Source organism: Pseudorca crassidens, chromosome 9 (genome assembly GCF_039906515.1).
Source record: "Pseudorca crassidens isolate mPseCra1 chromosome 9, mPseCra1.hap1, whole genome shotgun sequence".
Taxonomy (NCBI): domain Eukaryota; kingdom Metazoa; phylum Chordata; class Mammalia; order Artiodactyla; family Delphinidae; genus Pseudorca; species Pseudorca crassidens.
In genome coordinates, this window is record NC_090304.1 from 54,863,779 (window position 1) to 54,878,905 (window position 15,127).

At 43.2% G+C, this 15,127-nt stretch overlaps 1 protein-coding gene across 2 annotated transcripts in view; it reads left to right on the forward strand.

Moving 5' to 3' along the window:
• Positions 1-3,162, forward strand: part of GVQW3 (GVQW motif containing 3) — a 30,270-nt gene extending 27,108 nt beyond the window's left edge. For both annotated transcript variants that reach the window (XR_010946198.1, XM_067750417.1), the window contains one exon: positions 2,969-3,162. The gene's annotated coding sequence lies outside the window, so the exon portion shown is untranslated. The remainder of the gene's footprint in view (positions 1-2,968) is intronic.
• The last annotated feature ends 11,965 nt before the right edge of the window (positions 3,163-15,127 follow it).

Sequence of the window (15,127 nt, forward strand, 5' to 3'; positions counted from 1 at the left end):
TCTAATTTCTTGGGTAAGTATGAGAAAGTGATCAAGTTTTTTTAAAAAATCAATCCTTACATATAGATGTGTGTGTGTGTGTGTGTGTGTGTGTGTGTGTGTGTCATGAGACAGAAAGAGAGGGAGAGCAGAGAGAGAGCACACGTGTGCATAAAGGCATCTGTACCCCCCTAAGACCATTTAGGATCCCTGTGTTTGAAGATGGAATGTAGAAACTCAAAGCTGTTTCCAAGTCAGAAGAATCTAGGTCTCCTCTCCTCAAATCACTTTCACTCCAGCCCTGCCTGTTAGCATAATAGAGGCAGGCAAGGTCCACGTGGAAACACAAAATTCCCAATCATAAATCTATCAGACTTAGAAGCATTCACAGCCTCTTGCCAAGTCTGATTTCAATCCTCCTCTTGAGGGCCTACATTTTCCCTCTCCCATTTGTTCTACGCTTTTATTGTTTGTTTATTGAAATGCTCCACTTGCTGGAAGGCTCCCAAGGAAGTAAGTCATCATGCTATATTTTGTGGTTGGGATTCTGGGGGTGAAGAGGGAGGGAAGGTGAATGTGGTGCTATGTCGGGCTCCACACAACACCCATGGCAACTTCAGTGGAAACTGCAGAGCTCCCCTTCACTGATAAGACTTCAGTGCAGTGATAACACTTCAACACGCTACTCATCAGAGGGTAGAGCAATGAATAAGTTAGGGAACCCTGCCCTCAACTAATGGTCTTACAATCTCGTGGTAAAGATTGAGAAGAAAAAGACAGTTACAAGTTATCAATCCAGGGAGATCAGTGCAATGATAGAAGTAAGTGCAAGGTGCTTCCGGATCACTTGAGTTGTGAGTAGGAGGTAGAGAAAGAGGGGGTGCTTTCCTGAACCTCATCCTGAAGGATGAGGAGGGGTTTTCCAGGCAAGCCTGAGAGTGGGGTTGGCATTGATTCCGGCAGAGGAAGTAGCATGTGCAAAGTCTTGGAGAGGAGAGACAGTGTGTCTGTTTAGGGACGGCAGGTCATCACAAGAGACCAGCGACCAGAATTTGAAGGGAAAGTGATGAAAGATGAGGCTGCGCAGGTGAGCAGGGACACCTGTTCTGAAGGAGTTTTAGGTGTATGAGTGACACGGTCAGCTTTCTCTGTCAGAAATGTCATTCTGGAGAATGGCATGGGGGCCAGAGAGACCAGTCGAGAGGCTGCTGCATTACTCCAGGCCGCATTACTCAGAGAGATGTTGGAGGCTTGAAACAGGGTGGTGGTAGTGGGAAGAGAGAAGCATGTAACGACTTCAGCGTTATTTAAAAGGTAGAATTGACAGACATTAGTAACCTATTAGACATGAAGAGTGAAAGAGAGGGAAGGGTGGAGGGTGAGCCCAGGTTTATGGCCTGGCTAACTGGATGTACTCATAAGTGTGAACCAATGGAAGGTTCAAGCAAGTGCTCTCAGAACTCAGAGGCTAAAGAGACCGCTGTGGGGAAGGATGTGGAACGTGTGGTTAGTGAGGGTCACTGCCTTCAAATGAGCAGGGTAAGAGGGAAAGATGGGTCAGTGGAAGAGTATGGGGCTTTGGCATCAGAGATACATGGGTTCAAATCCCTGCTCTGCCATTAACTTGCTTTGAGATCCAGACTAAGTTCTTATTCTCTGAGCCTCAGTATCATCATGTGTAAAAATTAGGCCAAGGCTAATTTCTACCTCTACTGGGAAAATTTAGTTTGTAAAAGTATAAGCATTGGACTTGGGTTAATTATCACTGTCTTCAAGTGCATATGTGCACGAATTCACCTTCTGTAGTCAATCAGCAAACAGTTATTGAGTACTTACAAGAACACAGGCACCATTTATTAAGCTTCACCCAATTGGACAAGCATTATGTACAGCTACCATCTAATTTAATCTTTACCATAACTCTAATGGATATCACATGATCATCCCCATTCTGCAGATGAGGAAAATGATACTCAAAGAGAAATAAAGAGTTCTGCCTAAGGTCACACTGCTAGTAAGTGATAGAGCTGGGATGGGAATCTGGATCTGACAAAGCTATAGTCCTAAGTGCCGTGGAGAAGATGATTCTTGCCCATCAAGCTCCCCTCCTAAGCTGAGGACTCAAGGCCAAAAAGTGAGATCTACTCTTGGTGGTAAATGGGTTGTTAATCTTAGGCCATCAAACCCTTGAGTAGGGGAGGCCTCTAGTGCCCTCTAGGGGCAAGGGCACCAGCACAGTGGGTCACTTAGCAGAATCATTGTCTTACCGGGTCTCCTGACACAAAGGCATACGTAACTGTTCCTGAAGGATTAGGGCTGGCAAATTAACATGCACAATCACAACTATAGAACATTAAATTTGAACTGGTTCTAGTGCTCTAGTGAGGTCATCCCAGGAACCTTTGTTGAAGATGGTCAGCCTGCTGCCCAAGTCCTCTGGCAATAATTATGTACCACTACAATAAACAGCTACATTTACTAAGCACCTAAGGCTTTACATATGCCATCTCATTTAATTTTATAACCATCCAACAAACTAGAAACTTGGCACTCTAGGAGATATGTGACTTGAATAAGTTTGCACAGCTAATAATAATAAATAACAACAATAGCTAACATATATTTAATGCTTACCATGTGCCAGATTCCATGTGGTAACAGACACTGTTGGCTGTCTACATAACAACCATCCCACTCCTTCTCTGCTCACAGAACCCTAGTTTTGTCCAGATATCCATCCCTAAGGAAAGGGGACTCTATCTCCAGTATGACTGGCCAAGCCAATCATGGTGATTCTATCCCTTTTGTCAGTGATTGGATTAAAGGTAGGCTTGTGACCCAGCTCCAGCCAAAGATGTGAGAGGAAGTAGCATATATAGACTTCGAGGAGAGAGACAGTGTGTTCTGTGATAACACCAGGGAAAGGTTTTCTTACTCTTAAAAAGAAAACACAAAAGAGATGATCCTCTTCTACTTTTGCATATTGTAGTGGATGTGATGTCTGGAACTGTGGCAGTCATCTTATGTTCATGAGGAAGGCCAGCCTAGGAAAGCCTACAAGCTGAGGTTGGAAGAGCATAAAGACGGAACAAATCTGAGTCCTTGAAGAATAAACCAATCCTGGAACTTTCCTACTTCTAGACTTCTTGTTTTGTGAGATAATACATTTTCCTAATTGTTTCAGCAATTTTGAGTTTTTATTTGTTACTTGCAGCTGAAGACATTCTAGCTGATACACATGTACTTTATCATTTGTCACCAAAAATCAATGAGGCTGGTGTTATTGTCCCTATTTTACGTATTAGAAAATGAAGGCTCAGAGAAGTTGAGTAATTTGTCCTTAGTCACAGAGATGGGAAATGGTAGAATAGTATCTGAACCTAGCTCTGCCTAACTCCAGAGCCAGAGTTCTTAACCACATCATACTATGCAAGACAATGAAAACCCAACGTGGTCTGGCTGGCTCCAAAGACCAGGATTGTTCCTCCACATTTCATTGCTTCCCAGTCTCTGGGATGAAATTCTCAGAAACTTGAATCCATGATGTGTGGTGCTTAAGATATGCTGGCACCCATTAGGAAGAGGAGGGGCAGCCACAGGATGCAAGGCAGTATGGTTGCAATTGAAAGGGACCCAGACACATGTATTGGTTTGGTCTGAGTCCCCTGTTACCAGCAGACTGGGCCTTTTCTGCCACTGTGGCTTGAGAACATCTGTTGTAAGGGATAGCCTGGCCTCCAATAAGACACAACTGGGCTAACTCTAATGCTTTTGTATATAAAATCTCTCTCTTGCCCCAGGTTTAGTTCTACCTGGATGGACCTAACCACTTTCCAACTCCCCCAACAGGAAATTACCTTGCATCGTCCCCTGGCAGTGAAGCCGGGATGTCACAAAGAGATTCTTATCATCAAATTCAGGATTAGACAAAATAACAGCTAAGGTCCATTCCTTTGCTGAAGCGTCTAGGATTACCTGAGAGGTACCAAGAAGCCTAGAAAAACATTTGGGGTCATCCTGAGAAAGTTCCAGCATGCCAGGGCAGATGACTTGGTTGGAATTTGGAAGGAAATGAGCCAATGAAGGCTTTTGATCAGAAACATAACATCCTCATGGGAATACCCTAGTGGTCCAGTGGTTAGGACTCCATGCCCTCAGTGCCGAGGGCGAGGGTTCGATCCCTGGTCGGCGAACTAAGATCCCACAAGCCACGTTGCATGGCCAAACAAACAAACAAACAATACCACACAGGAGCATGCTCTGCATTAGGCTTTAGTGTAAGTTAATTCAGCAGGTACAAGCAGAATTGATGTGGGAAAAGATGGGGAATCGGGGAGATCAATTTGAAGATTTAAGGGATCCCTTCTCCCTTACCACCTAATGAAGGCACTCCTTTCCTACTAGCAGAGACCAAGTGTCTTGCATACCACGGAAAGGCAGCTTCAATGGCCTGGGAAGAAACTCACATTTCGCTCTGAGCGTTCCCTCCCAGCTCAAGGCTCACACACGTCACGGTGCACTCAGCAGAGGTGCTGACAGAGCCAGAGGACCAGGATCAGTTACACAGGGAGAGGAGGTAAGACTGCCAGAGCCAAGCTGCAGAGAATTATCACTGAAGGCAGGAGGTCTCAAAGGAGCTCAAGGCAGCCTCTCAGCCAGCTGTGAGGAGCCCAGAGGAGGAGTTCCAGGCTCTGGGAAAGCTGGAGGCCTTAGATAGTACTTGGAAGTGCAGCGCCGTCAGTCCCAGGATGTGAGGACTAGGGGGGTTTCTGAAGGATCCAGTAACCCTGTTACTGAGAAGCTGGGCCAGTTCTGCATGATTACTGGGAGCAGCTTGGTTTTCTGGCCCTGGATCTGGAAGCAGGGGTTGCACAGCATTTCCTCCACGCTGTCACCAGCTGCAGAGAACCCCTGCCATTAGCTGCCTCTGGGCCATGGACAAGCCCTTTTCTGGGCCCTCTCAATCTCTTCCTACTTGATTCATCACCTATTTGAGGCTCTGAAAGTCAGTGCTGGCTTCTCTTCGACAGGCTCTGGCCAGACATGCACATGTCTCCTACACCTTCTTTAAGACTAGCACTCCTGGCACATTCCTTCTTGATGGCCTGTGAACATTGCAAAGTTTTATGAAAAGTAAGGCAGCCCCATGAAGTCATCGCTCCTTATATAGCAAACCCTGCAGGTAACATAAATGAGTGAGGGACCCGGGTTTAAGAGAAAGTTGCAGTTCTCCAACAGATACACATTTCTTCACGTCCACAAAGAAACATGCTAGTCCTCGTTGCTTTTTTTTTTTTTATTGCCTGCCCCTTGTGATCTAACCTCCATTTCCCCACTTTTCACAGAGACATGGGTACTAAGAAATATTTCTTCCCTTAAAGAAAAACAAGAGTGCAAGTGTGATGATAAAAGGGTGTGGTAGAGACTTGCAAGTTATAAAACACCCCTGGCATCTAAGAAGGACAAACAATACTCAGCTAACGTGAGAATGAGAGCCTGGTGTGGCCAGATCTTCTGATTTTTCAACAGAAGCTGGAAATCCAGGATTTTATGTGAAATCTCTGAATTTTAAAACATTGGCTCATTTCCCTCCACTTCCCAACTGTGCCTTCCAAGCCCTTCCCACCACACCAACCCGCCTGCAGCCCCCCCAGAACTTGATCTCTCCTGTCTTCACACCTCTGCATTGTTGGTCTCAGTCTGCAATGCATGTCCTCCCTTTTCTCTGCCTGGGAATTTCTTAAGCAATTTCTTAAGACCCAGATCAAACTATACTTCCTTCTAACAGCTACCCTTCTCTTTGTAAGATTAGGTGCTCGTCATTCTCTCTCTGCTCCCACAGTACCCTGCACATACTTCAACCAGACCTCTTACTACACTGTCCCGGAATTGCTGGTTTCCTTGTCTTTTGTTCGCCAGCCTGAGAACTCCTTAAGGGCAGGAACTTTTGTAGTCTTTGACCTGAGAATCTAGGGTTCGGAGGGTGAGAAATATGTCAAGAAAGTAGAAATAGTTTAATCAGAGGGGAAAACAAGATAGAGAGCCAAAGCCCTGAACATTTCAAGTAAAAGTCCAAGAGGTGATTGCAGGTAGTAAAGAGAAGACAAGCCCAGGAGCTAGGAATCGGGAGGATTAAAACAGGCTGGGAAGTGGAATGGTTTAAGATAGAAGCTATGGATGAAGTAAGGGTATCTGGAGCCTGTTTTTACAGTGTGCTGAGAGCATGATAGGGACAGAGAAGGGTACACTTCCTTAATGTCTTTGTGCCGGACTCCACTATTAGCTTGACAGTCTGATGAGTTTCTCTTCTCCATTTCAAGGATTCATTCTCAGCAAGCATCTGTGGAGCATCTATTCTGTGCCAGGTTCTGTTAGGTACCATAACTATAGAGCAGAATCAGATATGATCCCCGTGCTTGAGCTTGTGGTCTGGTGGAGGAAATGGAGGCATAAATAGATAATGACAAGAAAGTGAAGTAAATGCTACAACAGAGAGAAGCAGAGAGCTATGGTAGCACAGAGCAAGGGCTCCTGATCCATTCAGGTCCAGAAATGTAATTTACCTGAGAACATACAGCTAGGGAGGATTAGAACTCAGGTCCTGTTAGACTTAAAAGGACACTCTTTTTCCATTGTAGAAAATAGGGAAAAGACAGAAATGACTTTGTGATGATGGAGGCAATTTATGTGTGTCCGCTTGCTTAAGCTGCAACTGTATGATTCTAGGTTAAACTTGGTTTAAAAAGAACAGTTGCTTGAGATTTGGGAAGCAGAAGTGAATCAGCAGCCATTGCTCTCTGAAGTCATGGGTCTGACAGCAGACATGGAGGTGCCGGCAGGTGCCAGCTTGTCTTCACTCTCCTCCACTCCACATCCAGCTCCTCCCACTGCTGACTCTGCTGGCCCATCATAGCTCCAAGCCCACCACCAGACACTTGGCTGAGCACCCACAGACTTCCCCCTTAGACTTCTCCAGGAGCTCCCCCATCACAGCCCCATTCTGCAGCTGGGTGTGCTTGCTTTCTTCTGGTTGGTGACTTCACTGATCCCCGCCCCCCTCCACTTTCAGAGCTACACTGCCCCAGCTTCTCCCACAATTGTGCAAGTTCCAATTCCTATAATAAACCCCTTATCCCATAATTCATAAGAGTTCTGCTTCCTTAGGTGAACACTGACTGAAATACTGTGTTTTTCCCAAGGATGAAAATAATTGAGTGAATAGAAGAACAGACTAAGGTTAAAAGTCTATCTTCACCATTATCTCCATAAATCCAATGCCCTTGCACTTAGCAGTTCAGTAAATATTTGTTGAATTGGACTCAATTTTTAGGTTGCTTCCAGTTCACTGGTATAGATATCACTGCAAAGAATAGCTTCTGGGGAAGAGATTTTTAAATTTTTTTGCTTTTGCTTCTGTTTAATTCTTTTCCTAGGATCAGTGCAAAGGTATGGAGTCCTTTATGGCTCAGGCTCTGAAGTTTTGACCCAGGACAGTATCTGATGTGTTGACTGTATGTGTTCATCTCCTGGGTTACAACAGATTTTCCTCTGGCTTCAATTTTCCTCTTTCTCCCTCACCTTCTATCCCTTGTGAAAAAGAAGAAAACCTCACTCTTGTGCATTTTCTCCAAAGAAAATATTTCACACTCTAATCAGATCAGCAAAAAAAAAAAAAAAAAAACAACAAACAACCACCATATATTGAGTTACCCTTATGGGAATGCTCCTCTGGCCGGGCTGAGTTGGAAGTGAGAGAAACAAAGACATCTGGAAGTGGAGGCTCTGCTCACTTGGGCTGGATGGACAGCAATCAACTCTGAACCACTTAATTGCAGGGGAATTTCCTCCTTGCTACTTAGACCATTCAACGCTGGTTGAGAGAAGACATGTTACATGCTCACTTTGCCTCCTGGAAAGCTGGGTTAAATGTTGTTTCAATTAGATAACCATTTATGAAATGTCTGTCCTAAGCTAGTCCCTAATGTAGTTGCTGGAGATACTGTCCTTGAGGCATTTTCAGCGAAAGTGGGAGGGAAACACAATGAGTTACAGCACATGTCAGTTTATACTAAGTGCTAGAAAACAGGCATAAACAAAGCACTACAGAACAGAGGAGGGAGCAGTTATTCTTGATGAGGGAGTTGGGGTTGGGGAGGGGGAAGAAGTCTAATGGAAACCTAAAGAATGTATGGGCAGCGGGACCTAACATTTTTAAAGAACTGAGCTGGGTTTCAGAGAGCTAACACTTACTGATAATCTATCCTGTGCTGGTCACTGACCCAGGCACCGTACATACGTTTTCACATTAAATCTTCCCCAAAGCCCATCTGGAGGAAACAGAGGCACAAGGACATGAGGTAACTTGTTCAAGAATTTGAATGAGGTAGAACTGGATTCAAACCCAAATCTTTCTGACTTTCAAGAACATGCCCTGCTCCTATCTGTGCTTGGAGAATTATTTTCAAAAGACATTTTGAGATGGACTATAAAGAATAAGAAGGATTTTGATAGGCTTCAAAAGGCAAGGGGGTGGATGAAGGGACAGGGTAAAAGCATTCCAGGCAGAGGAAGAATGGAAGGAGAACAGCCCTAGGGCAGAGCATGAAGGTGTAACGCCTGCCTGGGGAAACTTAGGCAGTCTGGGTGACTGTGGGAAGACATTGCCACATGCCCACACCACTGTACTTTTGGGTTCAACACACCATTCAGTAATTCAGTCAACAGTGCTGGGGACTCAGAAGCCAAAAACCTCAGTCCTTGCTCTCAAGGAGTCTCCAATCTAATGAGAGTCTGGTGAGATAACTGTTATCAGCACTGATTGCCTTGTACACTTCAGCTCAGGGTGCGCGCGCGCGTGTGTGTGTGTGTGTGTGTGTGTGTGTGCGCGCGCACATGAGCACACTCACACAAGCGTTGTTTGGACCATTTCCTTCCCACAATCATTTCTCAACACATATATTCCTCAGGCTCTTCATAAGCATGTGTTCCTTTATTATCTCTCTGCCTTTAGCAAGGCTTGGATTTGAACTGCTGGCCTTGATGTGGTTAAGTTTGTGGGGTTTTTTTCATGTGATAAGTTTAAAGTCCATAGCATCTCAATAAGTGCCCTTTCACCCATGAGAGACCTGACTTGGTCTTCCACTAGCTCACCTAGAAAATAGTGATCAATCCTAGGGTTACAGGAAAAAAACCTTCACTGGAACTGACAAGAAAGCAGACACTTTCTACCATTTCTCTGAAGACTTCACAAGTGCTCAACACTTTTTGAAAGAGACTATGGCTCCAAGGCTTTCATTCTGCTGGCTGGAGCAGAGTTTTAAAAAATGCATTTCATCTCTGGCAAATCACAGCAAATGTCATAAACAGCTGGAAACTCTCTGAGGTGAAGACAAGTTGAATATTATGTTTGGATTTATAGCCCCCTCCCCCATGATAGCTGATTTCCATTTCCGACAGGGTTATTATTTCCATCTTCATGAAATATTTTGGATCTCACCTTGGATAATCACTGATTATAATCAGCTCCTCACCTGAGGCACCTTAGCACTTGGGTGAACCTGAATTTTTTTTTTCAAAAATGAACTAGGGAAAACTTAATGTGTGAGATTATGTCTTTATTTCTATTTTCCATTTGCAATTCCCTTTGGCTTTCTAATGATCAAGTCATTAATCAGTGTCAAATCACCGTCCAGAGCAGACAGTATTTTTGCCACTTGGGTTCCAACGAGGATTAAATGGCAATAACTTGTGTTATTAGGTCTGGTGCTCTCTTGTGAGGTACTGTGGTAATTATTTAGGGTACGGACAAGATCTCAGTGGCCACCTAAGGCTTTTAGCCAAGAGTGTACATCACAATCTTCTGAAATTTGATAGAGCTCCCCAAGTTGTTCTGACAGGTACTCCCAGTTGAGGACCACTAAGAATCCAATATCTCTCATTTCATTTCTATGTGTCCTTTTATGCTTCCATGCCTTTGCTTCTCCTATTTTCTCTGCCATGACACCCTTGATACCCTCTCCTTACTTCTCTGCCTGGTAAAATCCTGTTACTTTGTGAGGCCCAGCTCAAATGCTACCTCTCCTTAGAAGCCTTCTGTGATGGAAACAATCTTTTTCTCCCTGATCCCATAGCACTCCTTAAATGCTTCTGTGAACGTTCTGTGTTACCACAGTCTCCTATGGTATATAGAGCTATCTGCATGTGTCTAACTTCCCCACTCAACTGTGAGCTCCAGGAGGATAACTGTTGTATCTTATTCATCTTCATAATTTCATGGCCTGACATTCATTGAATGAATAAGTTGATACCCAAAAGAAGTAAACATTGGCCCATTAAATTTAGCCAGATCTGGGCTTCCTTTGCATTTATTCACTAAGTTGTTTACAAAGAAAGAGTGCAAGGATGTGAAAGGGAAGGACCTAAAGGGCCATGATGTTAGTTTTTAATATTCTTTTAAGAACACCACTTTCCCAACAAACACGGTAACTGCTTTAATTTGAATTAGGAAGGCTAGATATCAACTTGAACTTGAGGATGGGTTTTCAGAAAAGCAGACAATCTCACCAAAATCCAAATCTTAATTGATTGATTCAATCTACCTCTCTGGGTCTCAGACACCTCTCCTGTAAAATGGGGGGGGGGGGGGTTAAACTGAATACCTCTGAGGTTTCTTCTAACTCTGAGGATCTATGACCTTAACCACAATCACTAGCCAACTGATGTAGCAGTTTGTTTATTCTGGCTCTACTCCATACTTAAGAGAAAGAAATATTCTTGGTAAGACACTAAGGAGTTTTACAAAATACATTAAATCATAACAATAATATAAATACTAAAAGAAGACTTGGAAATACAGTGAAGGGAAAAGGATCGTCCATGGTTCTACCACTCTAGTATGCTATTGTTTTGGCGTGTTTTTCTTCCATTATTTTTTTGATGTTTATATGTACATGGTTTTACCACTTATCATAAGCATATTCCTTGATGTTAATTATTTGTAATTTTCATCTTAAATGACTACATACTGAAACAGATGTATGGGGTGTGTAAATACTCTCCTATTGTAAGACAAGTAAGTTGTCAATCTTTTTAGATAGCATTGAAATTAAAATCTTTGTATATGTAAGTGTTCCCATATTTTGGATTATTCCCACAGATGGGAATCCTATATCTAAGGGTAGGAACATTTTTATGACTCTTATCACATTGCCATCTTTTACTTTAGTAAGCATCTGTGATTTTGCTGTGCGGCATTCTTTTATTTTCCTCTGATTATAGTACTCTAACTTTCCTAAGGGAAACCAAGCCCACGCTCACACCCACTCCCTGTGCTTTGGGAATAACTGACTTTACCCACACCCTTCCTCCTTTCCCAGAGAGTAACATGTGGTTCAGGCCTGGCAAATCAGAGCATTACATTCCCCTGGCCACAGTTCAGGGATTGGCATGTGACTCAGATGGAGTCAACAGCAACAGAGCAAGAAGACTTTTGTTAAGACTGCTGGAAGAAATGACATGTGCTCTTTTCTTCTGAGCCTATAAGCAGGCGGAACATATTAGGTTGGAACTGCTGGGAGCCAACACATGTAGCCTGAGAATGAAGCCAACACAGTAGAAGACAGAGCTGAGGGATGGAGAGATACTAAGACTGGCCCTGTTAGAATCCTAGATTCAGTAATGCCTGAAGCCAGAACTACCCCAGCACTCACTTTTAAGTGAACCAAAAATTTCCATTGTTCCTTAAATCATTTTACTCACTCACTCATTCACCCATCCATATATTCATTCATCTATCATTTGTCTCTCTCTCTCTCTCTCTCTCTCTCTCACACACACACACACACACACACACACACACACACACACGGCCCCTAACTGGCACAGATAGGTTTTTTTCAATCCTTTTAACTTACGGCTTTTTAAAAAATTTATTATTAATTAATTATTTTTTAGAGCAGTTTTATGTTCACAGCAAAATTGAGTGGAAAATTCTCATTTGCCTCCTAACCTCCCTCACTATCAACATCCCACACCAGAGTGGTACATTTGTTACAATCGATGAAACTACACATCGATTATGATATGATAATGATACATCATTATCACCCAAAGTCCACAGTTTACATTAGGGTTCACTCTTTGTGTTGTACATTCCACAGGTTTTGACAAATGTGTAATGGCTTGTACCTACCACTGTAGTGCCCTTTTACTTTTTATTGAGGTATAATCTACAGAAAGGACACAATTTACATGTGCACTTGGTAAACATGTACAGCTTGGTAAACTTTTACATGTGCATATCTATTTATATAATTCCTACCCAGATCAAGATATAGAACATTTATAGCACCCTGGTACATTCCTACAAGCTCCATTCAAGTAGTTGCTCCGCTAAAGGTATTTATTCTTCAACTTCTATAACTACAGATTTTATTGCTTTTGAACTTTATATAAATGGAATTTCACAGTATGACTGCAACCTCCTAATCTCTGAACAGCCCAGGTCTGCTGTCATAATGGGAAGAGACTTTGGGTTTTGCAGGGAAGGAATGAGTGTGTTTTGCATGTGAGAGGGATTATTGTGGACAGAGGACATTTTCCAAAAATGGCCACAGCAACATTTCTGTTCCCACATATTCTTTCAGAACTCTACCACTCTTCTATCTAGCAATGGAATCTATTTCCCTTCCCCTTGAACCCGGGTGGGCTTGACTGTTCCAATCAGGAGTATGGCAGAAATAATGATATGACTTCCATAGCTTGATTATAAAGATGATATAGTTTCCTTCTCTCAAGTCACTCACCCTTGGAATCTGGCCACATGTTGTAAGGAAGCCTAGGCCACATGGATATGCCACATACAGATGTTCCCGTTGATAATCCCAGCAAAGATTCCAGGCAACAGCCGACATCAATTGCTAATCATGTGAACGAATGAGCACTCAGATGATTCCAGCTCTTAGTCTTCAAGTTGCCCAGAGGAGTAGAGATGAGCTGTCCCCACTAAACCCTACCCAAACTGGAGATTTGAGAGCAAAATAAATCGTTTAAGCCACAGCAATGGTTTGTTATGCAACAATAGATAACTAGGACTCTGTAGTATCTGTGAGTTCTTGGGAAGTCTTCTGGTGATATCAGACTTTGGATAATTTCTTCTCTCTAGGCCTTGGTTTCCTCAGTTGTAAAATGGAACAATAATTACTACATCATGGGAATGTTGTGAGGTATAAATGAGATAATACACACAAGGTGCTCTTTTTATAATGGGACTTAAACAAATGCTACCTAATATTTCAACTTACTTCTGTCAAGTTGTTCTAGATTTACTGCTTTGTACTAATTCCCTTTCATGGTATGTGTCATATACACACAAATATAAAACCTGATTTTGTATATACACACACAGGCACATCACAATACCGCAGTTTCTACATTGCTCTCTTGGAACACTTGTTCTAGGGGACGCCAGCTACCATTTCATAAGGATGCTCAAGCCGCCTTATAAGGAGATCCATATAGTGAGAAACAGACCTCTTGACTCACTAACTTGCCAACCATGTGAGTGACCTACCTGGAAGCTGATCCTCTAGCCCTAGTCAGCCTTCAGATGACTGCAACCTTTTAGAGATCCCAAGCCAGAACCACCCTCCTAAGCCACTCTTGATTCCCATAGAAACTGCAAAACCTGTATGAAATTAAAAAAAAAAAATTATTGGTTTACGTCACTAAGGTTTGGGATAACGTATTATGCACTAATAGTTAACTAATAGATCAGTCATCATGAGGAGGGATGCAGGGAAGAAACTGATTCAAGGTTGAGGGCTGTTTCAGGGTCAATGTGGAAGGGCAGAGATGGCTGAATGGACTTGAAAGTGTTGATGAGACTGAGTTTGAAATAAATCATCATGGAGTCCAGGATAGAAAGGGAAGAAAGCAAAACCAGATGAGGGAACAGATTTGGAACTGGGAGACTGTAAACTGCAGATTTCACTGAAGCTGAAGAGCAGGTTTGGTGAGGGTAAAGGAGTAAGAATATGCAAAAAAAGGAAGTTTTGTTTTGAATGTGGAATACCTTGCTTACTGATTCAAAGGTGGAACGGGACTTCCCTGGTGGCGCAGTGGTTAAGAATCCACCTGCCAATGCAGGGGACATGGGTTCGAGCCCTGGTCCTGGAAGATCCCACATGCCGTGGAGCAACTAAGCCCTTGCACCACAACTACTAAGCCTGCCCTCTAGGGCCTGCGAGCCACAACTACTGAAGCCCACGCGCCTAGCCACAACTACTGAAGCCCACGTGCCTAGAGCCCGTGCTCTGCAACAAGAGAAGCTACTGCAATAAGCCCGCGCACCGCAACCAAGAGTAGCCCCTGCTCACCACAACTAGAGAAAGCCCGCACACAGCACTGAAGACCCAACGCAGCCAAAATAAATAAATTTATTAAAAAAAAAACACTTCTCCTTAAGATCCTTTCATCCCTAGAGTGATGGAATGAGGGTGAAAGGGAGTTTGAATGGCTTAATGGTGAAAGCCATAAAACAGGGGTAGACGACCTTAATACAGATGTAGTGACAAGTTAGGAGAATGCCAGCCTTTATTTCTGGTTCAGGATATTGAAGATGGGGGGGAGAAGGAAGAACTCCATTTGAAAGGGCTTCAAGGGAAGCAGTGAACTTAAGGAAAACATTAGATTTTATACTAGATTAAAAGGTGACAGCAGTGCTCTAGGAACAGGTTAGATGTGTAAGGATGTTTCTTTGAATTAGCATGGGTTTGCTTATAAAAAAGCTAAACCTTACTCTGTTAGCATCTGGGAGCCTCCCAAGTTTTATGCAGGGGACTGACAAGTGCTTTGAAGTTCAGAAAACTCACCCTGACAGTAGTGGCAGTATGGTAGATGTACTGGCAAGGAGTATAGAGAGGTTCCTTTGGAGAAAAACTGTTGGTATAAAGGTCCATCTCACACAGGTGATGAGGCCTCATCATCAGCCTACTAAAACAATGGGGTCAGCTACCTAGGAAGTAGAGACTAGAGAACTGAATGGACAGTGGGGGAGAGTAAGGGACACATTGGACAAGGCAGTGGCCAGATCTTTTACCTTTCTGAACCTGTTCTAGATTGTTCCAAGCACTTTTAATCCTCTATTGAG